A 25,687-nucleotide genomic window follows, 5' to 3' on the forward strand; every position below is an offset into this window, starting at 1 on the left:
AAGTTCTATTTTTATCTTTAAGGTCAATTTGCATTTTTATTCCCTGTACCCTAAAGATACCTGAACAGATAAGCCACGAGCACCAACCAAACCAGAGAGCAGGAAAGTCATTTTGCTAGCTTTCAGAAGCACTTGGCATTTGAGTTAAAGGCATACCTTCAAAGGATGAGCTGTGTACAGTGACCACCACTTGTACTCTCAGCACTGAGGAGGCCAAGACAGGAGGATCACCACAAGTTTAAAGATGCCAGGTCCAGTCCAGAGGACACAAGAGTATATTCTAGTTTCTGAGAGACTTCTAAAGCTGAAGGAATATTCTTTTCTTTTTTTCTATTCTAAACAGCAGCCAGCTTCTTAATAAAGCGTATCACTTTTCAAAGTTATTTTTCTCAATCTCCCATCCAGAATTGTAACACTTCTCTCCTGTTTTAATGTTTGAAGAACACTTTGATTCTGTACCATATATATGTACGTGTGTATATATATAAATGTATATATAATTTTATTTTTTTTTAGACAGAGTCTTGCTACATAGTTTCCGCTGGCCCCGAACCCACTATGTAGCACAGGCTGGCCTTGAAGTCACCACAATCTTCCTGCCTCAGCCTCTCAAATGCTGAGATCACAGGTATGTGCCACCACATCCAGCTGTACTCATCTTTATTCTTGTTTATTTATTATAAGAATCTTATTTTAGAATGTAACCTTCCTAAGGATCAGAAACCTTTCAGTCTTAAATGCAGTATCTGCAGTGCTAGCACTGCCCTCGTCACTTAGTGGCCCTTAAGTATTTCTTAATGTTCAGTGATTTAAAGTCTTGAATCCAGGCTTGGCTTCCAAATGTCTTCAGTCCTAGAGAAATTCTTGTAGATCTAGAGGAAAGAAGGAGGAAAGGGGTGAGAAGTAAGTGCAAGTATGAACTCCAAAAGGAATGGATACAGATGATTGTGGAAAATGCACAAGGATGAATTCATTTCATACTTACATAAAGGCTCTTTTTATAGTCAAGGGTTGCAAGGAGAACAATTACATCCAGGACATGTAATTTATAATATTACTTATAATCATCACCCAACAAGTCAAATACAAAGAAAGTACAGGAAATGTGCCCACAACACTAAAGACCTAGAAATTCAGCCGAGGGCCTGGATCCCATGGTAATAACCTGCATGAGTTCAGCTGAAAACCTAGAGTCCACAACAATGACTCACGCAAGTCTATTTCATGGACATCTGCAGGGAAGTCCCAAAGGTTAGTAGTGGAAGCTAAAAACGCTATGGCAGTGGGGTGAAGGATCTGTGCCAGCAGGCTGAGGGTTCTGTATGAGAGCCTAGGGCAATACCAAAATAAGGACCAAGGCTCCCTGAAAAGTACCACAGCCATCCTCAGCAACAATGAGGTCCCATGCTCCTTTAAAGATGCAAACAGCTGAGTTCATAACAGGAAGCCAGCATGACAAACTTCTGGAGATTAAATAGCACACATCTTCTCCTCCAGAGCCAGGAAGCAATGCTCAAAGTTAGGACCAAAGCTCCCCCAAAGTGAACTGCAGCCATTTTTAGCAACAAGGTCCCAAGCTCCTCTGATGATAGAACAGTCCAGTTCACATCAAGGAAGAAGCTCCACAAGCTTCTCTAGAACTAACCGCTCCAACAACAAGGATACTTAAGAACCCACAATGCTACTGTTCCTCTCCAGATTTCCTTTTTATGCTGGCAGCAGTCCTCAGGTGGGCCATCCATGCTTGGCACCATGCTGATTCAGTTCGGCTGGTGTTAAGTTGACCACCGGTTACCAATCCACTATAGCTCTTTATTAGAGAAATATAGAAAAGGTGCTCCTATTGTCACAGACTTCAAAATCAAAAGAAACCAACAAGAGCACTTTCACAATCCTAGGGAAGAACTTAAATATTAAAGGTTAAGGCAAGTATTTCAGAATTCAATCTACTTTATTCTCTCTCCATATCACTGAGAGAGTAGAAACTGTTGTTTTCTTACCCAATGAACATTTCCTGTTTCGTGGCTATGGACAAAATTCTGACTTTATGTGCGATGTTAATATGTGCTTCTAAGAAATTGTACATTTCAGATTCATTAGTAAGCAATGACATTCTGGTCCGTGAGATGTAAAGTGAGGTGCTGTGTGGAGAAAAACTCCTTAAAGGAATTACTAGTGAGATAGGAGATTAGGACATGGCAAAGCTGGCTGGGGAAGTAGGCGTGACCTGTTAATTATAAAATCCCAGACACATGCACAGAACAGTCCCTGAAGTCTTACATGTGGACTTCTCCAAGGGCTGGAGCAGGTTTTCAATAGATGGACTAGATACCCCAAGATATAGGTTCCCAGTCCTGCCTCTAGGGACCTGTACTAGAGGTTCTTGCAGGTTTCTTTGAGATTTGGATGGCATAAAATGAGAACTGAGCTATGAGACGCTATGAAGGGCTTGCTGGCTTAACTTTCCATGGTAGCCCACACTGTACAGCAGGCACAGCGTATGCTTTCATCTTTACCCTCCCCCCGCTTTTTCTCTTTACTCTGTCCAAGCTTGCTCTGCAGAGCCAGTTTCTACCTCACTCTTCACACTTGCTTTCTTGAATAAACTTTGTCACTGCTTTGTGCTTGCTTGGTTAAATTCTTTGTTCAAGATGAGAGGGACCTAGAATCTAACTCCAGAGGGACAGATGAACAGCTCTGAACCCAGTTTAGTTGGTGAGAAGCCACTTTTAGATGCAAGCTACCTGGTAACAACAGGAGTTGCATCCTTCCGCATTTTCCTTTCTTCCTCAAGGCTGGAATGCGGGTGTAATGGTTTGTACTTCATTTCATGACTTCAAGGATGAAAACCACTTGCTGAGAATGACACAGCAGAAAGTGACATGTATCTTGTCTTCTCAGTTTCATGGAGTTGCTACACTGGCATGAGACTACTAAATTTTAGGTAGTTTTAGGATGTGTCTGTCGGGTAAAGATCGTGCCTGGAGTAGTTACATTCATTTTATAACCATGAAGGGAGTGGCTGTTTGAACACTGAGAAAGGTAAGGAGATGAGAGGAGCTGGGACTTGATCATACTATTGAACCTTTGAAGCAGCCCTCGTATTGCATTCCTCTGGACATTTTGCTAAGATGATGAATAGATTTGTCTAAGTCACTGTTAGTCAGCAATGGGTCATCTGAGGTGCAGTCTGTGGCAGACCCTGCTGGATAGGCCTGCTCGCATTGATTCCTTCCCCTGGCTTCCTCTTTACTGTTGATCCTTCCTTCCATTAGAGAGGCGAACAATGCCACTTCGTTTCCAACCTCCCTCACAATCAGGACACGGTGTCAATGGTGATCAATGGAATTTGCAGAGTTCTCTGCTGAGAGCCATCTAGTAAGCGGGCACCTCCGTTAAAGAAAGTAGCATTTGGGAAACACACCTCTATTCCTTGGCTAGACGCTACTGTCTTCACGTGACATGACACTGTGACTGATGGCCAACATGCCGTGACTGACCAAGTGAAAAATGGGAAAGGTTCCAGGCCTGAGGACACCCAGGGGCCTAGGGCTAATCTTGGACTTGCATAGTGTACCAGGCCCTTTCCAGGAGTTAACAAATGCCTTCCTTTATTTTTGAGACAGGGTCTCACTATGTAGTTCCGGCTGGTCTTGAACTCACTCTTTAGCCCAAGTTGGCCTCAAACTCACAGTGATCCTCTTGCCTCAGCCTCCTGAGTGCTGCAATTACAGGTGTGTACCACAACACCAGGCAACAAATGTCAGTTGGTTTTTCTTGACTGTTCTGCTCCTTGAAACTAGAGTCATCTCAATTCAAACATATGGGATCAGACACCATTTAAACCCTCTTTCCTAGACTGACTGAAAGTAAAACAACAGGAAAGTTCTCATTAAAATTATAACTATCAGCCGGTCCTGGTATTATAGTGAAAAATGCTAGTACTTTACAGAGTATTGTATGAAACACTCAGGGACTATTTCTGGGACCCTTCACCAGAACAGAACATTAGGCATTCATGTGAATTACAAAGACGCTGTTCCCTAATGTCCTGTTTGGACAAATAAAATGAGAAAAGCAATGGCCTTATTTCTATAGATGTTTTCATTCTCTTGGCCAAGATCATCTTGAACTGAATTTTTTAAATAAAAAGGATGAGGTGGCCAAATTTCATAACTCGCAGAAGCCCTAAATAAAAATACATCGAAAAGCTTTCTACAGGACAAGCAATCTTTTTTTATAGTTAACAAAAATCTCACAGAAATACTATATTTCTGTTTAGCCTGTAAAACATCAAACAAGAATTTAGTATTTTAAGTACAATACATGACACAATGTGTAGTATATATTCCACAAGAAGAAAGAGTGAAGCAGGATTTTGCTGAAATTCTACTTATCTGCTTTCTGCTTTTTTTTCTGCTTGTGGTACTGAGGATGAACCCCGGGTTCCAACATGCTTTAAGCTTATTATTAAGATCTTTCACTATGTAGTTTGGGCTGGCCTTGAACTCTCAGCAATCTTCCTGCTTCAGCCTGTCAGGTACTGGGATTACAGAGGTCAGGGCCACAACACCTGGCCTATACTTAGTCTTACTGTACAGATTCAAACAGGCAGATAGCTACTTTAATCATTTTCTCTTTCCTTACTGTTGGGTGTGTGTGGGGGGAGGTTTGATTCTAGTTTTCCTCTCAGGGAAGTTACTTGGTTTTTCTAGGGATTTAAATTCTGCATTCATTTCTCGGCACAGTGTTTGTGGTGACAGCAATTTGGACCGCTGAACAAGCAACGGGATCCCGTGTTTTCTAGTGGGAGGACAGGTTGCAGGACTAGGGCATCCAGCCCTTGGACACGGAAAATGCCCCGGGGGGCCGAGATTAACTTCTTTTTTTCTGGTAACCAGGTTCATCTGAGCCCCACCTAGTTCAAGTTCCGGCAGCTTCCTGAGGTTGAGCTTCTCTTGGGAAATAAATCCTTGCTTTAGCCTGAGGTGGGGCTAAAAAGCGCAACCTTTAACCTACTTTGGAAAAAGTTCCCAGACCAACTAAACCATCAGTTGCCTGGTGAAGGAGGGGGCGACAGAGGAGGAAAATGAGGAAGAGGAGGCCCCAATTCTATTCCTCGGTTAACGAGCTTTCTTACCGCAGTGTTTTTGTTTTGCCCTGTAGGTGCCATTTTTCCTCATGCAGCTCCCCAAAAGGAACATAATGGCAACCCTAAAAATAAACACACACTTTTCTAGATTTCTAAGATTGTTCAAAAACTATCATTTGTGCGTTTTTTCTTCTTTCCTTTCTCTCTCTTTCTCCCCGTCCTAACCCCCACCCCCACCCCATGTAGCTCAGACTGTACTTGAACTGGCGGTGGTAAACCTGCCTCAACCTCCCGACTGCTGGGATTAACGCCTGGCTCAGTCATTTGGAGTAAAATTTATCACTTGAAAATAAATAGGAAATCTGCACCACAGTGGACACATTTCGGGGGAACGTTTAGACAAAAATGGATTATCCCAAACCCACATTACAGAAATAATAACAGACACGCTTTGAGCTTTTGAGCCTCTTTTGCTGTTTCATTTTGCAAGATTTGACAGAAAATAGTGCAAAATGAGAAAAAGAACCCCGTCCAGGTTAGAAAGAACAAGAATATGCTGACCTCTCATGATCCATACTGAGAGACACGCTGCAGTAATAAAAGTGCATTTGTGCTTCCCTGGGGGGCGTCCCTCTATTCCGCAGGAGAGGGCCCTCCCCCAGCTCCCCCTATCCCCCGCACCCCACTATGCCGCAGCCCGGCCCTCCCCGCCCACCCCGTCCCGCCCCGCGGCGGCTGCGGCTGGGTCCTGACGGCGGCGGCTCCGCAGAATGACCCATAGTAACCCCGCCCCGCCCCGGGCCATCAGCGCCGCTCTCCCGGCCGGCCTGCGATAGGCCCGGCCCTGCACGCGCCACCGCCCGCGGGCCAATTGGCGGCGGCCTCTTTGCATATACAACGAGCGCCGCCGGGGGTGCGCATCCCGGGCTCCGCGCAACAGAAGCTGCTCCGCCGGCGCTAGGGAGCGACGCAGCCGTTGTCACCGCGGCCGGGCTGGACCAGGAGTCCGCGGCTCGGGTAGCGTACGTCTTCCTCGCCCGTGGCCGAGGCGGCTGCGCCAGGGTCCCAGGACGCGACGCCTGGCGTGAATGTTTTGGGGCGCCGCCAGGCCCATGCGGGCCAGAGGAGCCGTAGCTCCGGCGTTGTGGTGAGCGCGGCGCCTGTGATGGGGGCGGCGCGGCCGGGTGGGCGCGGGGTCTTGTGTGAGACCCGGGTGGGCCTGGCGCGGGGTCGCGGCTGGCTGGCGTAGGTGCTGGGATCCCGACGTGGGCGGCCTGTGGCGCAGGGGCGAAGCGGCGGGCAGGTGGGGGCGTCGTGCGGGGCAGGCAGAGGCTGCCGCGAGGTCTGCGCCGCGCGGCAGAGAGCGGGGGCCCGGGTCCCTCGGGTACGGCGGCGGCGGGTCCCGCGCGTGCTGCGGTGTTAATGGGAGGAAGCGGAGCCCGGCGTCTGCGGAAAACCCGGGCTGGAGGCGCGGAAATCTGTGTCGCCGCGGGGTGCGGGAACCAATTGGGTGTGTGGGCTGGGTGTACCTGGACTGTTTGTTCGGGACGCTCCTAGTGGCGGTGGCAGTGCGATCGAGACCGTGGCGTGGGGTCGAGAGTTGTAGGATCACTTTTCCAAAGTGCGTTTTCATGACACTGTGGTGTGTCGCAGGATGCGTGTACCTAGGCAACCTGGAGGGACAGGGCTTATCAGGCCGGTTTCCCAGAGGAAGACCCCGAAGCGCAGCTCGAACTAGCTTGCCCAGTTTTCATTCTAGAAAATGTGCTCCAAGCTATTGTATATAAGGTCCCATCGGAATAAAGTGCAGTTACGTCAGGAAAATTATGTGGGAGCTAGAGAGGAAATAAACAGGCTTTGTGAAAGCGGTTATAGCTGAATAAAGACAAATAGCTGACATTTATTGAGCCTTTATGACATGCCACGCGCTGTATGCTAAGAGCTTTATGCGCAGTATTTGTACCCTGTTAACACCCGTAGGGTGGTGGTGATTCCCATTTTACAGCGGGAGAAACTGCCATGTGGATATGTTAGTTTGCCCCAAATGTAGCCAGTAATAGGAGAAGCCGGGATTCAGACAGGCCAGTCTTAAGTCTAGAGCTCTTACATCTGAGTGCTGCAGTGTGCTGCCTCTCTTTGGTGGCTGGCAGAATAGTTTCCACAGAAGATGGTGTTCTGGATGGCCTGGAGACCTGTAGTTTGATGATGCCCCATCATCACCATTGTGGCCTATTTTGTATGCCCTGATTGATTCTGAAGAATTGCTCAGCACTGCTGAGATGCTCCTAAAAGTGTTAGAAGGATTGGTAGGCAAGAAGGGTTAGCATATGACTGTCAGCTGCACAGATCTTACACGCAGAGAAGAGGCAGGCTCTCTGGTCGCTCTAGCATGCATTTGCTCTCGAAGCATTCCTTGGGTTTTCTGTTCCTCCAATTATGTTGCTTCTGTGGGATAGCAGTGTTACCAGGAGTAGGACTGGGTAACCTCCTGGATCTGAGAGTTAAGGATGACAAGTAGTCTGTCTTTAGGGCTCAGTTACTGGATTTGTAAGGTGTTTGGATTGAATGGCTTAAAGCTCAAGTGTTCCATCAATCTAAGATACCCTCTTTGAAGGAAGAAAGGAGCAAAGGGTGAACAGATGAAAAAAAGAGAAGATCTTCTGGTTTGGCAATGAAGGTGAACTCAGATCTTAAGGCCTTAAAGTCTGTTTGATTTGCTTATATACCACCTTGGTGTTTGGTTCTAGTTAAATGACTAGTTCGTTCTTTCCATTAATTGATTGCTCAGCTACAGGTTTTTAACTTACTGTCAAGCACCTTGTTAAGTGCTAGGAATATAGCAGTGAGCAGAAGTGATCTGCCTGGTGCCCTTAAGGCAGGAAACACTCTCCAAGCAAAAAATCCTATGGATATATAATGCCAGTTAAGGTACATGGAGTGAAGGAAAGTATGGAGTTGGTGAAGGTTAATATAGTGGATTATGATTTAGATAGAAATCTAGGAAGATTTTTTTGTAATTGATAGGGTAAAATTTTATTAGTCTTGCTTTCTGAAATTAAATGTAGCTAACTAAAGAGTCGACCAAAGATAGTTCTTAAAAATTTTTTTTTACTTGTTACAGGGTCAGGGTCCCAATAGGCAGTTCAGACTGTCTTTGAACTCACTATGTAGCTGCCCAGGTTGGCCTTGAACTCCTGGTGATCCTTCAGTGTTGGCCTCCCCATCTGAACTCCTGGATTACAGGTGTGCACCATTATGTCCTGTCCAAAGATAGTCTTCTTAAAATATCAGAGTCTTCTTCTGTCATTCCAGCTCCATTGAAAGATAAGTAAATGAGATAGACCACTTTGTAATTGTCTGCCTTTAGGAAGCCTAAAGCTTAAGTTTACCTGTAATACTTAGATTGTTTTCCCCCAAGGAAGTTGAGCAGTGAGAATTTTATGTAAGATTTGAATTTAAAGATGAAATTCATACTTTCCTTCAGGACTGCTAGGCAAAGGTGACAGGCTTTCCTAGTGTTAAACAAGCAGCATCATAATCATCAAAAGTTTTGGTCTATAGAGAGATTTAATTTAAAATTCTCAGCTTTGAGGGGGCAGGAGTTGATAAAAATTGGGAAATATAATTCATAAACGTTTATAAATGTTTCAGCTGGACATGTAGAAAGCCAGTAGAATTTATTGCATGCATTTACTGAGTGCCATGTGGAATCCATACAAAGGTGAACTTGACACATCCACGAGGCCCAAATTCCAACTTAATGAATACAGATGTTTAAGGTTTTTTCTGTTTTCAAATAACTATAATATGTTAGCTCCTTTGATCTGAAATGTTGAGAAAGTAGAGATGTTAGATGTAAACTCTTTGGGTATGGTGATAGTGTATCTGATGGAAGAATGAGATGTCCAGTGAGGGCAGGTTTCAGACTCAGTGTCTGTGGTGTCCGCTGATGGGGGACTTACTGAGGAGAACTAGGTTTTGGCTGTAGGGTGGCCATGACTTTAGTTCTGGAAGCCTTCAGTTGGAGGTGTCTTTGTGACTTGGGTTGACTCACTATTTTAGTGCTCAGAATTTGGAAGCTGCCATTGTGGAGCTTTTAGGTAGAGATGACAGTGGAAACCCAGGGCATGAGAGAGCTTGCCTGTGAAGGGATGGCACCTGGGTTTATAAGGGAACAGGAGTGGCTGGAAAGTGAGTGGACACCCATCACAGATATTCTTGTAAAGGCATGTGGTGAGTCCTGGGCTCTTACGACAGGACCCTGGGCTCTTATAAGAATCATCTGTGGGATTTAGTGCCCTAGTGGTTGTTGGTGACTTACTTAAGAGCTCTGATTTGGTAGTGAGAGTGGGAAGTAAGGGGAATGGAAACTGCCAAGTGCTCTGTATAGGAAACTATAAGAATTCTGATTTCAACATGGTTTAAGTGCTGATGGGAAGGTTGACTGTAGTCAGAAGGATTCACTCTTGTTCATGGTTCCTGAGAGGATGGGATGAGGTATAAAGCACAGGTGAGGCCTGTGACTTAGCTGGGGGAGGCATACCTCTTCCGTTGCAGAGGTGGTAACCTCTGGCATGTGTGCTGGGGCAGACGGCTGTCACTGAAAACTCTACAAGGCTCACATCACTGTTACACAGTGACAGACGACAGCATTGTAACTCACTGCATCAGCTCACCACAGCCCTAATTGGTCATGCTTTACAGTGGAGCCCTCAGCCATTCTGTAAAATGGATAAAAACTTAAATTTCTAAAAGCTAGCCCCGTGCAGCTGACTCATGACCCATTGTTTTAGAAAGCCATACCACAGGCATATGTGTTACTGATTAAACATGTGGTTTAGTCTAGATTTCATCCACCTCAATAGGGTATGTAATTTCTTCAAGTTTTTATAGTTTCTTGAAAAAAGAGCTATAAATGCTAAACTTATACCTTTCCCATAGCTTATTTTTGGTTTCATAAGAAAAAAAGTTTCAAAATACTTGTTTTTCTGACATGTTAAATGCTTTCATTTAAAAAAAAATTTTAACATCTTTTATTACTGGAATGTGTTTACTTACATACTACCAATGTTTCACATTTTGAAGGATGAATAAGTGTATTTTCTTGATCTGTTATTTATTTAGAATTCAAAATACTTAAACCTTTTTCAAAATCTCACCTCAAAGAATAGATACCTACTTGTTTGTGAAGGAAGTTGCTGTAATAGAAAGTAGGATCATCAGTTCACTGATGTATTCATTCTGGCTTTTCTGTGCCCTGTTGATTTAGAAATGTATTACTTGGGTTACAAGGCCTGGTTATCTTTTTCTGAATGAATAGCTTTGGGGATAAGAATGGTAAATAACACATTTACAGTATTAAGTGTGTTAGCCAGCTGTTACTTTAACTCTCTTCTCAGTCTTATGAGAGGTAATGTTTTATCATTCCTATTTTACAGATGAAACTGGGGCAGCAGGGGAGCCTAAGTGGCTTGCCTTAATTGTGGGAGGTTTTTGCCCACATAGTTTGGTTTCAGAGTCCATTTTTTTGTTTGTTGATTTCCCCCTGTTTGCTGGGGGCTCGAGCCCAGGGTTACTCTACCGTAGAGCTACATCTCCACCCCTTTTTTTTATTTTTTATTTTGAGACGTGATCTTAGCGAGTTGCTCAAGCTAGTAGTCTTGAACTTGCATCCTCCTGCCTGAGCCTCCTCAGAGTTTATGGTTGTAACCCAGGTGCTACTACACTTCCTACAATGACCCCTGGCTTGAAATTCATATCTCCTGAAGACATGATTGCATCTGGAGAGGAGCTGTGATGACAGGAGCAATGTTTATTTTTTATCTGTTTTAATTGTACATAGTTAATTGCTCCAGATAAAACCTCAGTGAGGTTTATTTGACTCGAGTTACCTCAAGTCAAATAAAAGGTTAGAGAAGGGCTAAGAAAAGAAAGTGAAGAGCAAAGAAAAAGAAGTTCAGGGTAACTGTAGTGTCAAAAATTGAATTAGATGAAAACTGTTCAAGAAAACCTACAGTAAGCCATGCGTGGTGGTACATGGTGGTGCATGCCTGTAATCCCAGCACTCCAGAGGCTGAGACAGGAGGTGTTGGGAGCCGCGGCCAACACCGGTCGCCTTACTTGGCGGACGTAGGGCCTGTGGGTGGGAGCGGAGCCTGAGCTAGATTGCCCCTCCCATCGAGTGAGTCAAGTTGGCGCCTGCTTCCTGCCCCCTGATTGCGCTGGCGACTTAAACAACCCGCTCTGTAAGATAGTCTGCCTAGCAACAACTGATGTTAGCCAATCAGCCCGCATCGCGCGCTTTGAACTGATTGGCCACTGTTACCCTATAAAAGTAAATGCCTCTCCCGCCACAAGAGAAAAGCACAGAGGAAGCACAGAGAGAGATAGAAAAAGTCCACCGGCGAGAAAGGGCTGGTGGCAGAGTGGAGGCCTCGCGGGGCCCACGCGGAGATAAATAAAGGCAAGGTTGCACACCGCCAGACTTTGTCGTGTGTCTTTCCTGCCGGCCAGGAGCGACCCCGACAAGGAGGAGAGAGTCCAAGACCAGCGTAGGCTACAAAGTGAGCTCAAGGCCAACCTGAAGTGCACAACAAGACCCTGCCTCAAAAAGACCAAAAAAAAAAAAACAAAACAAAACCAAACAAACAAACAAAAAAACTAGCATTATTCATAGTTCCTAAAAAATGGGAACCACCACCTAAAGATCTACCAACAGAGGTAGGGGAAATATATGGTAAAGTCCTTAAATGTGGTAGAGCCCCCGTGTCACAACACAAACAACTGATCTAACATGCAATCTAATTGAGGAAACCATACAGATAAGTGACACGAGGGAGGCAGAGTTGCTCAAGAATACATAAAACACCACATGTTTAAAAATACACAAAACAATACCATACACTAACTAGATAATACATTTGTATAGTAAAACCATGGGAAAACACACCGGAACAATAAAATACTAAATGGTAGACATTAACTGGAAGATTTGGGGAAAGGTAATGGGTTTCCTTACTTGAATACAGTATTATAAAATAACTTTTTAGACATATAGAAAGAATGTGTATAGTTTATTTAAAAGGGTAAAAAATGAAGTTATTAGATTTAGTACCTCAAATTCCTTCCTATTCTTGACCCTAAAATAAGTCCAAAAGGCTGAGGATGCATATCATTGGTAGCTTATTTGTCTGGCTTAAATAAGCCCTGGTTTTAAGTCTCAGTATCACAAAAAAAAAAAAAAATACCATAACCAATCCTTTGATGGAAAGTGGAATGTGCCCTTCTCCAGGCAGCTTTGAAGATGACAGAGAGCCAGGTCCTGGCACTGCATGGTTAAGATTATCTCCTGGGCCACCTGCTGGCCACTGTGGCCAAGCAGGTACTGCCTGAGCCAGAAGGTGGTGATTGTGTGCTGAGGGCATCAGCACTGCTATCAATTTCTGTAGACAGAAGCTGAAGTACTTGGCCTTCATCCATAAGCAGAAGGACACCATGCAATCCTGTGGCCCCTGCTACTTCCCAGTCTCCATCCATACCTTCAGGCAGACCAGGCAAAGCCAAGCAGCCCCAGACCACCTCAAGGTGTCTGACAGAATCCTACCACCCCATGACAAGAAGCAGGAGTTCCTGATCCTTCAAGGTTGTGCCTGAAGTTCATCCAGAAGCTCACTTACTTGGGGCACCTGGCTCATGAGGACAGTCACAGTGACAGCCACTGTGGAAAAGGAGAGAAAGAAGGCCAAGATCCACTGCTGAAAGAAACCACAAACTATTAACTATAGAAACAGGCACAGGGGCTGGGGATAAGCTCAGTGCCACAGCACCTGCTTGGCAAGTGTGAGGTCATGAGTTCGATTCCTGGTACAAAAAAAGAAAAACGGAAAGAAAGAAACAGGCACAAAAGAATGTGGAGGGAAAAAGTCACAGGTTCTCTGAGGTACTCGAGATAGACTTCTGATCTGAGCCCAATAAAGACAGTTTAGCTTCAAAAAACAAAAACAAGAAAAGACAAAAAAGAGGAATATACCCTGACATATTCATGTTCAAGTACAAATGTTAGATTCTCCCAATCTGGTTTGGTATTTTTGGTTTTCCTCACTGGTCACTTTTCCTCTTAATGCTCTTCTTAGAACTTTTATTTTGGTTAATGTTTGTTTTATTCTTGGTTTTGTTTCTTATTTTGTCCTTAATAATTTACATTTATACACATCTGATATATTTTTCTTCTAATTTCATAAGATAGTAGGAGCGATTCACAAGTGTGCTTTATTTTAGATAATTTTTCTCTGCTAATTACTTTTTTAAAAAATTAGGATTTATCTTGGGTTTAATTTTCTTAGAATATATATACATAACATATTGATAGTAGGTTGACAGCATGCACTCAGTTGTCTGTTTTTGTCAGTTGTCAGTGCCTTTTGTAATGATGACCCTAATAGTTCGAGTGGCATTTCTAAACGTGTTTTCCTTTGTCTCCAACTTGGTGTTGCAGATTTAAGAAGGAACTGCCGTCGTGTGTAAAACTTGCTGTGTAAGTTTGAGGTGGTTACTTCACCTTTGTCCACCTTCAATGTCAACTTCTCTAACAAAGATTTTAATTCTTAACTTACAGGATTATCTCTGAGACACTGGTCCCTGGACCGGCACCCTTGGGCATGTGAGGTCAGAAGGTGTCTAAAATGAGAGACCACGTCTAATGGGTGAGGGGACGCGGGCTACTGTGGAGCCATTCCTACGTTGGCTGTTGACTGTAAGGCCTCTGAGATAGGAATCTTTTTTTTTTTTTCCCCTTTTAGGAATCATGTTTTCATAGATGTGGAATACTGCTGCTTTGCATCTCTGGTCTCCTGTTCAGTTTGGATCATTTGTTCAGTAGAGTAATGCCGTAGCTCTTGTGGCATTTTCTCTCTTTGGTGAATGTAATGCTTACCATAAATATATAAGTTCCATGGAAAATTTAAGTAGGGCAGATGCTCAACAGGGGGAAAGTTCAAAATTTATGCTTAAAGTTATTCCTAAGTTTATAAAATATATAAAAGTACTAAGAAAGATGTGTATTTTTTATGGAAGGCAGATTAAAACATCTTGGGGAGAATTGCTAACTGTAGTCACGATTGTTAACATCTGTAATTCGTCTGTCTCTGCATGCGTGCACACTTGCATCTGTGCATGTGTGTGATGAACGCTCCTGCCAGGTGCTATGCAGGCAGACACGTGGGGTGGCCTGCCGAATAAGACAGATGCTGTTCTTTGAGAGAGGGCCCTGGGAAGGTGGGCATTAAGCAGTTCCATAAACAAAATTTTGATGACAAATTTTAGGGTGCTGAGAGTGGGGGTACTAGATTAGGTCATCTTGGGAGGCTTCTCTGAGGAAGTGGCGTGAACACATGCTGGTGAAGGGGCCGAGTGGTGTGGAGATAGGGGTAAGCGGACAGCTTAGGTGTAGACTTGGCATTATGAAAACCAGAGGGGCAAGAGTTTGTGGTGAGGCCCAGATAAAACTGGACACAAAGCTAACCAAGACACAGTATGCATAAGACAGGAATAAAAACAAAGCTCTGTCTTTCTTAAAGGCTATAATGGTAGAGTGGAGCTGGGGCTGTGCTGTGCCAAATAGCTAACAGTGTCTGCATCAAGTTAGCGCACGGCTTTGGTGCTCAGTTATCCTGCTAAGTTGAGCGTTACTAAAAATTATGGAAACAACTGTTTTTCCTTGTGGTTTGAATCACTTGGTTAGAAATATCACAATTAAACCAAAATTATCTTCAGCAGTATTAAAGCTTCTATAACCCCTTATGACAATACATATACAATATTTTATAATTATCTAAAGTTGTATGTTTTGAACAGAAATACAGTGACATTCTCTAGGTTCTGTTTAGTTTCTTAATCATAAGCTGACTTGGTGTTTAAGGATTTGAGCATTATTTTTGTATAAATTTATAGACATAAAGCATTTATGTGTTAACCTAAAGTACTTCTTAATTATAAAAATAAGTGTTAAATGAAAAAGTTTGAAAGATACATAAAGGAAAGCATTACCTCTAAACCTACATTCTGCCGACATTTTGGTGCTTTTTAGTTTTGACTTATATTTGTGTATATGTTAAGAAAAATGAAATTGTATTGTGTACATTTAACATTGAACCTACTTTGCTTCGTTTATCATTAGCAGTTCCCATGGTAAATGTTCTTTGAGGATATTTTTAGTAGCTGTATAGTTCAGTGTAAGTATGTGTTATATATGTGTGATTATTTTCTAGTTATGAGAGTTTGCTTATTTCCCTTACCCCCTTGCTACAAGTAACTAATGGAAATCTTAATGCACAACATGTTATTGTTTAAGATAATACATGCAAAGTGATTAGAACAGTGTATGGCACATGTTAAATTCTCCATAAATGTACCTGTTACTATCCTCAAAATTTTTCTTTCAGCTTTTGAGCATTAGCTCAGATAATGTATCGCTTCATGTTCTTGTTGCTTGTGTTGGTAGTACTATCAAGAGGGTTGTGGAAAACCTAGAAGGAATGGAATTTTCTCTTGAATGTAAGAAATCTTGTTCAGTGGTGGACAGGGGTGAGGAGAATCCTCTTACATCTGGTAGTCATGATTCAGATCAGAGAATAGTGAGTTGATCTGTGTAGTATGGGCAGAGATCTAAATTTTTAGTAAATTGTAGGTTGGTTTCTCACTGCTTGATTTATTCTCTATATTAGATTCATTTACTTGTAGTTTTTGGGAAATGATGGGCAGAATTTCTCTAACTGCATCTATTAGTCACCCTTCCCATGGTGCCAGTTATTGGAGACCCCTGCACTGGATTCCAGTCTCCTGCCTGGATTATGGTGCATGGTGGGAAAGGAAAGAAAGAGCTAGAGACAAAGTAGAGGGGTGCATAGCAGGTCTCTAGGATCACCAGTGGTTCTGTAGGAGCAAATGTCCCTGATCTACAGCCAGCTAGCCTTATGTCAGCCAATGTAGGGGAGGGGGTAGGGTTCTTCTCTGGAACAGCATAGAGGCAGGGGTAGAATGGGCAAGTTTAACATCATAAAGGGAACCAACCAAGATCTATCCCCATACCCAGGTACTAATTTCATTGACCAAGAGGAAGGTGATTTCCTCGGAGCCCATGAAGCAGGCAGGACAAGAAGAGCCTAGGACATAATACATCTACTTAAAATTCCTGGTCCCCAAGTACCCTAACTGTGTTTAACTTTATTTTTTCTTCTTCTTTTTTTTTTTTTTTTTTTTTTTTTTTTGAGACAAGGTCTCCTTATGCAGTTCAGGTTGGTCTTGAGCTCACTTTGTAGCCCAGGCTGGTCTCGAACTCGCAACAATCCTCCTGCCTCAGCCTCCCGAGTGCTGGGATTTTATGCATGAGCCACCATGCCCGGCTGTGTTTAACTTTCATGTGGCAATTTTAGAAATGAGTTTCTGTGGTACTGAAGGAGATTAATCATACCACAGTATAGCATAGGAATGGTCACATCTGGGGATCAAGATGACCTCAGCAATTGCTGCTCCTTTAACTGCTGACTGGTTTTTGAATGAGCTGATTCAGAGACTGGCTTTCCTATCCCAGTTGCCTGCCAACACCTACTTGGGGTGTGGTGTCCAGTTTACTTCCAGAGGCACAGACCAATCCTTGTTGTTCCTTGTTTTTCCCTTTTAAAAATTTATCAAATCAATAAAAATGTATTGAACATACGTAAGTTACTATTTTCTAGGAACATTTCTTGGGATAGCTTTTTTAAGAGATGAATTATTAGAATGTCTGCCTATTAGCTTAGGTAGTAAACCATACACATATAACCCTTATGGAAAAGTAGTAATGTAGAAGTATATTCAATGTGTTTTGGGTTCTTAGGGAAGAACGAATGCAAGTAGATGTTGTAAGACTTCATAAGAGAGGTGATTATTTGAGCTCAAATTTGAGTTTGGCTTGTGTAAAAGTACTGGGACTAATGAATGAGGGCAGAGCTTTAGGGTAGAATTTGTAAGTTGTATTAGTAGATCTGATTTCTGGTTTCTGGTGCCCTGGCCCATTCTTACCCTTACGTGGAGTAGCCTCCTTCATTGGAATATTAGTTTTTGTGGTGCTGAATATCGAACCTCAGGCCTCACATGTGCTCTACCACTGAGCTACACAAATACTCAGAGCTAGTTGTTACTGTATACCTTTAAAATATTTTTCCTAGGTGTGGTGTGGTGGTGCCTGTAATCCCAGCACTTTAGAGGCTGAAGCAGGAGGATCACTATGAGTTTGAGGTCAGGCTGAACTACATAGTAAGTTCAAGGCCAGCCTGAACTACGTAATGAGGCACTCTCAAAAAAATTTTCCCTTCTGTACTTATTTAAATTTTTCTCTTCTATCTTTTTTTCAAAACAGTCTTGCTATGTAGTTTACTCTGGCCTTGAACTTCCTATGTAACCTAGACTGGCCTTGAACCGCTTGGCCTCTGGAGTGCGCTAGATATAGATATGTGCCACCTACCCAGCTCTTCTACATAAATTACTGAAAATAAAATAGTAGATATGGTAGCTCTTGGGGGGAGATTGACATTGGTGAATGCAAGAGAGGTGTAACTTGGGCTACTTTTAAAGTAAGAGTGGTATAAAATCATGAAGATTCACCTTCCCAAAGGACTGGGTAGTAAGAGATAGGGTAGAAGCCATTGGGAGGAGAGTATGGGAGAGGAGTTCACTGAGGGGTGTGTGACTGGATTGGACGGCCAGTTGCATAAGAAACACACGAGGCAGACTGCAGGGCCCCAAAGACACCAGTGGAAGGAACGTGTGGTCAGCCTTGGGGGTGTTGAGAGGAGAGGGGCTGGCCTGTGGTGGTAATAAGAGGGCTCGGAGGAAGATGGCATGGAGCATCTTGACTGAGTGAAAGAACACATGGAAGAGGACTAGTTAGGGTTATAGTTTGGTTTTGAAGTGTTATTTAAAAGATTGTTACGTAAGACCGTTTAATTGTTGTGTTTTAAAAGTCAGGTTTTTAGTTTTTCTTGGAAGGCAGGACAGTTAAGCAGGTGACAGTCGAGGTGGGAAGTGTCACGCATGCAAGGTCTGTTGAGTACTCAGTGTGTTTTTATGTAACCTGGAAGTTACTGGTATTGGGATTAAAAAGCAAAGCATACTTGAATGCCTGTATAGTCATCTTTGATGAGAAAAGTCTGTATTGCATTTGTTTATTGGGATCTAAGTGTACTAACTGCTATGTAGACACTTCTTAACCTTTAAATATTATTTTAGTTCTATAATGATAGATATAATGTTTCTGGGTTGTACGATACTTAGAATTATTTTGGTTAAAATATGAAATGTTCCTTTTTCATTCACAAGAATTTATTTTTACTTTTACTTTTAGCTAGATGAAACTACCTCAATACTGGTTGTCTTACTGTAATACTAAACCACTAGCAATTCTTTCTTTTCCTGTTGGAGGCTGACCCAATCTCTGGACTTCATACCTGCTGCTTAAGATAGGAGGGAGTAGTAGAGTACTTTCCAAGATGCATTCAGGAATTTTAATTCCATAGAAAACCACACTGAACCAAATGAATTAATCTTATTGTAAGCATTTAATTTACTCCAAATTATACCACATGGACCATAATACACAGAGTCATTATTTTCTACATGATCACTGGTAATGTTTCCTGAAGGCCTTTTCTTATTGTATTATAGCTGTTTGCATTGCTGCTGTTAGAGCCCAAGAGCTTGTCCTTATCATTAACTTTGAAACCAGATTTAACATGTTGACTGATGCCTGCTTAGCTGCCAGCAAGTACTTTGCTTAGAGATTAGAAATGTTTAGTTTGTATATTACTTTCTAAGACATAAAAAGAAAACTGTTCTACCTAGCAGTACCTTTGAATAGGTGAGTTGGGAATTGTGAAGGGCTTAGCTGGTGGGATGAGATGAGAGCTCAGCAAAGGGAGAGTTCTGTACTCCAGGTATGAGGCTGGAGTGGTAGACGGAGGTGATGAGATGAGCGTTGGGAATCTCAGTGTGACTTGGACCGCAAATCTGACCACATTACCTACCCTGTTTTTGTGACCAAAGGGAATTACTTAACCCCTCAGCTTTCTTTGCTTTATGGTAGGAGTGATATTCTTGGCAGGTATATAGTGGTCCAGCCTGTGGGTCACTAGAAGAAAATGATACAAAGTTTTTCTTTTAACTTTGTCTAGTTTGTGAGTGATTAATAATGTTTACAGTATGCTAGAAAAATAGAACATTTACATGTACATATGCTCTTTATTTTAGCATCTGTATTTCTGGAAATGTACTGCATGTCTCCGCCAAGTTGATATCCAGCCCTGGACTCATGCATCTTCACATGCATGCTTAACTATCCTTCTCCTGAACTCACTCCCTGCTTCTGTCATAAGCCACAGATCCTCCTTACTAGCAACGCTGACGTTAGTCTTCAGAGCTCTTAATCTTCATATCGGGCATGTCCTGTTCAGTTGGCCCTGGAAAATCTCTGTGGTTAGTTCTATTTATTTTCTACTGTACTAAATTCTGAATGTCTTCATTCTTCACTGGGGCTGTGGCCATGACCACCTACCTGGACTCTATCCAGTCTGTTTTCTGTGCTGACTTAAAGAATTGTAAGTCAGGAGTAGAGCACTTGGGAAAATGTGTAGTTAGGGTTATAGTTTGGTTTTGGATCTAAGTTGGATCTTCAGCATTGCAAGAACAAAAACAAAGACCTGTCTCATTGTATGACCAACATTTTCTCTTTCTTTTTTTCTTTCTTTTTTAATTTTCAGACAGGGTCTCTGTGCAGTTCAGGCTGGCCTTGAGTTCACTTTGTAGCCCAGGCTGGTCTCAGATTTGCAACAGTCCTGCCTCAGCTTCCCGAGTCCTAGGATTACAGGGATGGGCCACCATGCCCAGCTAGCATTTTCATTTCTAACTCTTTCCTTATTGGCTGTGTTCTAGCTGTCTCAGGCTGCTAGTGGTTCTTTGTGTTCCTTCATGTGTCTGTGTTTGGCAGGAGTGGAAGGAGGAATCAGTACAGAAAACTGATTTAGCTCTGTTTGTGGGTCCAAAGAGGACTGCACAGGGGCTTAAACTGAGCTTGAGGGGTGAGTTTACTCTGGCATTCCTCTTAGCTGCTTTATCTTACTCCAATTCCATAGACTAATTCCAGGTTCTGGAGCGAAGAGTAGACAAGCCCCCCACGTTCTTATTTTTGCTGTGGACTTTAGTAAGTACCTGTGGCTGTCCCCCTTTGGCATGGTGTGCTGGGGTGGGAATGGGAGCTATGTGACCTCACATAAACTGCACGCAGGACTCGTGCTTTTGCTCCAACTGGGGGTTCTTTGAAAATCCAAAAATAAAATCAAATAAGACGTCCCTTTTTGTCTTTTGGGACCTGAGGCCATGAAGAGAATTACCAGACTGGTTGTTCCCTTTAGAATCTGTTATGTTTACAGGGCTTAATACAGCCATTAGCTCAGTTCTGATTTTCCTTTGACATGGTGTAATCTAACAAGTAATATTTTTTACCATTGACCTAGAATGCCACTATTGTTGAATACAAAAGTTCCATGCATATTTCTGGTTTTAAAATTGTGTACTAGAATAATTAGTATTTGTTTCAATATCTAATAGGACAAATACAAACTAAATACTCTTTCAAGTGGTATTTGCTAATTTTAAACTATTCTCACACAAACTTCAGAATTAATATTTTATTTTTTTTTTTTTGTAAATTTTTTTTTTTTTTTTTTTTTGTGGTACTGGGGATTGAACTCATGACCTGTCACTTGCCAGACAGGCGCTTATGCCGCTGAGCTAAATCCCCACCAGAATTAATATTTTAAGTAACCATACAAAACATTCTACTAGGATTTTAGTTGGGATTGTATATAGTTTGTAGGTTAATTTTGGCAGAATTACATTTGTTCTTGCCATTCAGGAACATATATGTCTAAATATTCATATTTCCTAGCATGTAGCACAGTAGTATTTTGTGTGTGTATATGTCTGTAATGTGTGTCGTAGCATACATGCTAGGCAAGTGCCTTCTTAGCCAGCTGAATATGGGTATTGTATTACATGAGGTATTTTAAAGTTGGTTTATTGTGACTAAGAGCTTTTCTCATTCCGTTTTCTAACTGACTATTCATACTATCTAGGAAAACAATTATCAATTTTTATTATTTATCTAGTACCTATATGCATTAGTGAATTCTCCCTATATTTGGACAGTTTTCAGATGATTATTTGGAATTTTGTCTTATCTGCACCTAGTAATGATTTTTGCCTCTTTAGTATTCTTGCTGTTTACTTTTCTTATCATTACATTGACCACACCTGCAGGATTATTCAGAATAAGTGCAGTGAGAGCCATTAAATGTGAGTCACATGTGATTTTAAATTTCTAGTTGGCATTGTAAATGGAGTAAAAAGAAAGAGGTACAATTAATTTCAGTATAGCACAACATACTGTTTTCAATTTATAACGAATATAAAAATTACTAAAGATTTTAAATTCTTCTTTTCATACTAAGTCTTTGGACCCGTGTCTCAGTTTGGACAGGCAGTGTTCAGGTACTCAGTGGCACCCTGGCTGGTGGCTACTGCACTGGACAGCGTGTGGCTACTTGTCTTTTTCCCCAGTACTGGGATTGGACCTCAGGACTTCACACGTAATTACATTGTCAGCCTTTTTCAGTTACTCTGTTTTGAGGTGGGGGTCCCCCAAAGCTACCTGGATGGGGCTTGAACTTGGCAATCCCGCCTCAGCCTACTAGAGTGCTAGGATTATAAATGTGCATCACCATCCCTGACGCAGGCTTCTTAACAGTGTATGTAGCTGCAGTCATAGTAGGCCTGGATCTTATTTTTCTCTTCAGTGGAAATTGTTCTAGGATATGATGATTCCTGTTGGTTTCTGAGAAATGCATTGTTTTTTAAACATGTTCACGATGGGGCCATAGTTTGTATGTCTCACTGCTGGCTAGCTCTTATTTAATGAAATAAATTTGTTGAATTAATTTTTATATTTGGACAGTAGTTCAGATTCAGGCAACTATATTTGGTCCATTTATAGGGTTTTTGGGTTAATTTTATTAGTAAAAAGGCCAATAAAAGTGATTACATATATTCGTACCACCAGTGGTGCAAGCTGTCCTGTGGGTAGTCAGGTACTGGTGGTTGAAACTGGCGGGCATGTGTTAAAAGCTGAGGAAACTAACTTTCTTTCATTTGTTCTTTCTAATAGTTTCTTTTAAAGTTCATTGATATTTATGTTTCTGGAGGATAATGGAGTTCTTATGGCGAAGCAGCTTTGTACTTGGAAAAAACATCCCAAATGTGATATATTTTTCTTAACTCTACTGCATGCAATGGACTAATATATTGGGGTACTTTTTTTCTTTTTCTTTTTTTTTTTCTTCTTATATTCACTTGAGGGTATTCAGTGTGGTATATCCTGTTTTGGAATCATACTCATTGTAAAATAGATGACAAAAACCTCAGTTCTGTCTTAAACAAAATTGTTTTGAGAAGTTTTTTTTTTTTTTTTAAATTTAAGGAGAAAAAGAAAGAAAAACAAAAAGGGTACAAGTTATACAGAATTTCAGAAAAAAAACAATAGGAAATCACTAGTTAATAGATTACATATTGTTATCTTAGAAATAGTTGTTCAAGTTACAAAATTAAAGCATATAAAATGGACTTTCAAACAGTGAGACTGGAAACAGTTTTGTTTAATGATCCAACAAAACTCAGTAATATGGTTAACTATCTTATACACTTAAATACATATGCAGTTATATTCTTTAGAGCACTTTCTATTCCTTTCTTTTGTACAATTTTGAGAAATTTTATCAAAGGGCTTTTAGAGCAGTTTCTTAGCAGTGTGTGTCTGTGGAATGTAAGTTTTCTGAGTCCTTGTATACCTGAAAATTTCTTTTTGCACTTGATTGGGAATTCAATGAGGAATAGAATTGTAAGTTGGAATGAATTTCCCTCAGAACTTTAAGGTATTGTTAGCTGCTTAGCTTCCTGTATTGCTGAGACATCTGACGCCAGTGTGATTCTCACTGCTCTCCAGGAGTGGTGACCATACATCCTGGTTTTAAAATTACACCTTTTATTAATAGTATCTTCTTTTATTCTGAGCAGTATCCTTGTTTGTTGATCGGTTACAGAATATTATTTGTAAGTGACAAGGTCTTGCCGAGTTGCCCTGGGCTGGGCCCAAACTTGTGATTCTCCTGTATCAGCCTCCCATGGTGCTGGGATTATGAATGTACACAAACCAGCCTTCTTGGTTTGTAGTTGACCTGCTTTTTGTGTGCAGCTTTTAGGAAATTTTTGGATTTTGAGCTCTGAGTAGGCTGTATTGAAGTTACTTATCCTAAGTCTGAAGAGTAGTGGCTGTCATCTCTAGGATATTTGGCAGCATGCTTCTGTTATTTTTGTCTCTTTATTCTCTTTTTTTGTTAGAGCCTCTCATAGAGGCATTTGGATTAATTTGCCGCCTTATGTTTAAAAGTGAGAGTCATTCTTTGACTGTAATCTCTACCTCTTTTTGCCTTTCTGAGAAATTTTTTAAATCACATTTTGTGGTATCTGAATTGACCTTTAAATTTTAAAATGGTCTTCATAATTTCCAAGAATTTTCTCTTATCTTCCTTTTATAGAGCATTTAGATCTTAATTCTTGGCTGTTAGAGCCTCTTTTTCACAAGTCCAAAGGGAACACAGGGATGGAACCGGTGACCTCCCACTTGCCTGCCAGGCGGGCTGAACGCCTCACACAGTGAGCCAGATGCTCAGTTTAGATCCTCTTTTTCATTGCAAATGTTAACTACTTGTATATATTTAAAATTCCTCCCTATTTCCTACTTTTATTTTCATTGAGGTTCCTTCCCTGCCTGTGTATTTGTAGGTAGGGATGGTTATTCTCAACTATCTGGTTATGCAGAGCTCTGAGCTTTTATCTGGATTGTTAGTTGTGAAGTGGGTTTCCCTGTCCTAATTCCCTTTTCCACCCGTTGTCACTGTTGCCACCAGGTTTCACATTGTGAAACTTAAGGTAGACTTTTCAAATACCTTGAAGATGTCTCAGCCACTTAGCACAGTGAACCTGTGCAGTGGCTGTGAGGAACAGCTTTTTCTTCTCAGGCTGTTCCACTAAACCACCATGGGGAATTTGCAGCTTCTCTTGTAGTACTTGTGGGCCAGAATTTTGAAGCAGCGTTACTGGGTTGAAATCTAGGTTCAGTAGAGTCTTGTTCCCCCAGAGGATGTAGGGAAAGATCCTGTCTTGGCTTTTCTAGTTTCTAGTGCCTGCCAGTATCTGTGTACCAGTTCAGTCATAGAGAGGCGACTTCACATCTCTCTATTCCATCCTCACATTATCTCCTCTGTGTGTGTCAAATCTCCCTCTGTCACTCCCTTATAAGGATACTTGTGTGATGGTATTTAGAGCTCATTGAATAATCCAGGATCATCTTCCTGTCACACAGTCCTTAATCACATCTGCAAAGATCCTTTAAATAAGGTAACACTTGGAGGTTCCAGAGATTAGAGCCTGATACCTTTGAGGTTAGTTAGCCTATGATATATGCTTAGTTTTCTGTAATTTCCCTTTTGTTTGTACCCACGCTTTTGCAGATTCTACTGTTACTGCTTGCAGTTTGTGTTCTACTTAGACAAAAATGACATGTACCCACTCTGCTTCTGGTGATTTTCCTCAGCCTTCTCTTTCTCCTTATCTAGTGAGGAATGCATTTGTCTGTGCTTATAACACCATTTTTGCACATATCTAAGAGTATGAGAGAATTCCCATGATAAAACTCCTTGTCTTGTTAGCCTTTATTTGCACTGGATGAGGAACTTACTGAGTACGTATGGTACTCAGAATGGGAAGCATCAGATTGCGAGCTCTTGGCTTAGTATTGGTTGAAAAGATTTCTTAACATTTATTGAGGGCCGGTTAAATGCTTAGGCTTGTTACCATAGACCATTTGACTAACAAAACAAAGAAGGCGATAGTAAATACACACATGTGCCAAACTTTCTCCAGGGCAAATTTCTTAAATGGGATTTGCTAAGTCATAGGAATTCACAGTTCAACTTCTGCTAGGTACTGCCAAAGTGCCTTCCAGCCTGGCTGCACTTCCTACTGTCCGGTTTCCTGTGTCCTTGCCAATACTGGGGAGTTTTTCATTGAAAAAACCTGATGGCAGAAATGATACTGTTTTAATGAGTACTTTCTTGGTAATTAGTGGGTTGGCTATTTTTTCATGTTAATAGACATGTGGATCTTCGTTAATACTGCTCTGTTACCAACTTTTTGTTTGTAGAAATCTACAAGTGTGGGTAGGAATTGCTTATATATAATACTGTTTTCGTTATATATGAGGAACTGACACAAGAAATTAACAAAGAGATTTAGAAGGTACCCTCTCACTTTATTTTAAAAAATATAGCTAATAAGAAATAGCAAGATATTTAAAGAATCTAGACATCTGGTATTTAAGACATTTTTTCCTCCTTTCCCCCTATATCTGGCTTCCTTACAGGGAATGAGAAAAACAAGAATTTGAGTTATTGT

At 41.7% G+C, this 25,687-nt stretch overlaps 1 protein-coding gene and 1 long non-coding RNA gene across 3 annotated transcripts in view; one reads left to right on the forward strand and one right to left on the reverse strand.

Annotated features, from left to right (window-relative positions):
- Positions 1–643: 643 nt before the first annotated feature.
- On the reverse strand, positions 644–5,755 carry LOC134470824 (uncharacterized). Its single transcript, XR_010039978.1, has 2 exons — positions 5,654–5,755; positions 644–872 (listed from the first exon to the last, which is right to left on the reverse strand). It is a non-coding gene; the product is annotated as an uncharacterized LOC134470824 (long non-coding RNA).
- A 294-nt stretch (positions 5,756–6,049) lies between these two features.
- Acsl3 (acyl-CoA synthetase long chain family member 3) overlaps positions 6,050–25,687 on the forward strand; it is a 57,282-nt gene continuing 37,644 nt past the window's right edge. Inside the window, exons 1-2 of one of the 2 annotated variants that reach the window (XM_005001029.4) lie at positions 6,090–6,239; positions 13,707–13,794. The gene's annotated coding sequence lies outside the window, so the exon portion shown is untranslated. Of the gene's footprint in view, positions 6,240–13,706; positions 13,795–25,687 lie in introns of both variants that reach the window. The other variant, XM_003463986.5, reaches the window with a different exon arrangement.

This window comes from Cavia porcellus, unplaced genomic scaffold (assembly GCF_034190915.1).
Source record: "Cavia porcellus strain 051 isolate PalLab524CR breed Dunkin Hartley unplaced genomic scaffold, mCavPor4.1 scaffold_1, whole genome shotgun sequence".
Taxonomy (NCBI): Eukaryota; Metazoa; Chordata; class Mammalia; order Rodentia; family Caviidae; genus Cavia; species Cavia porcellus.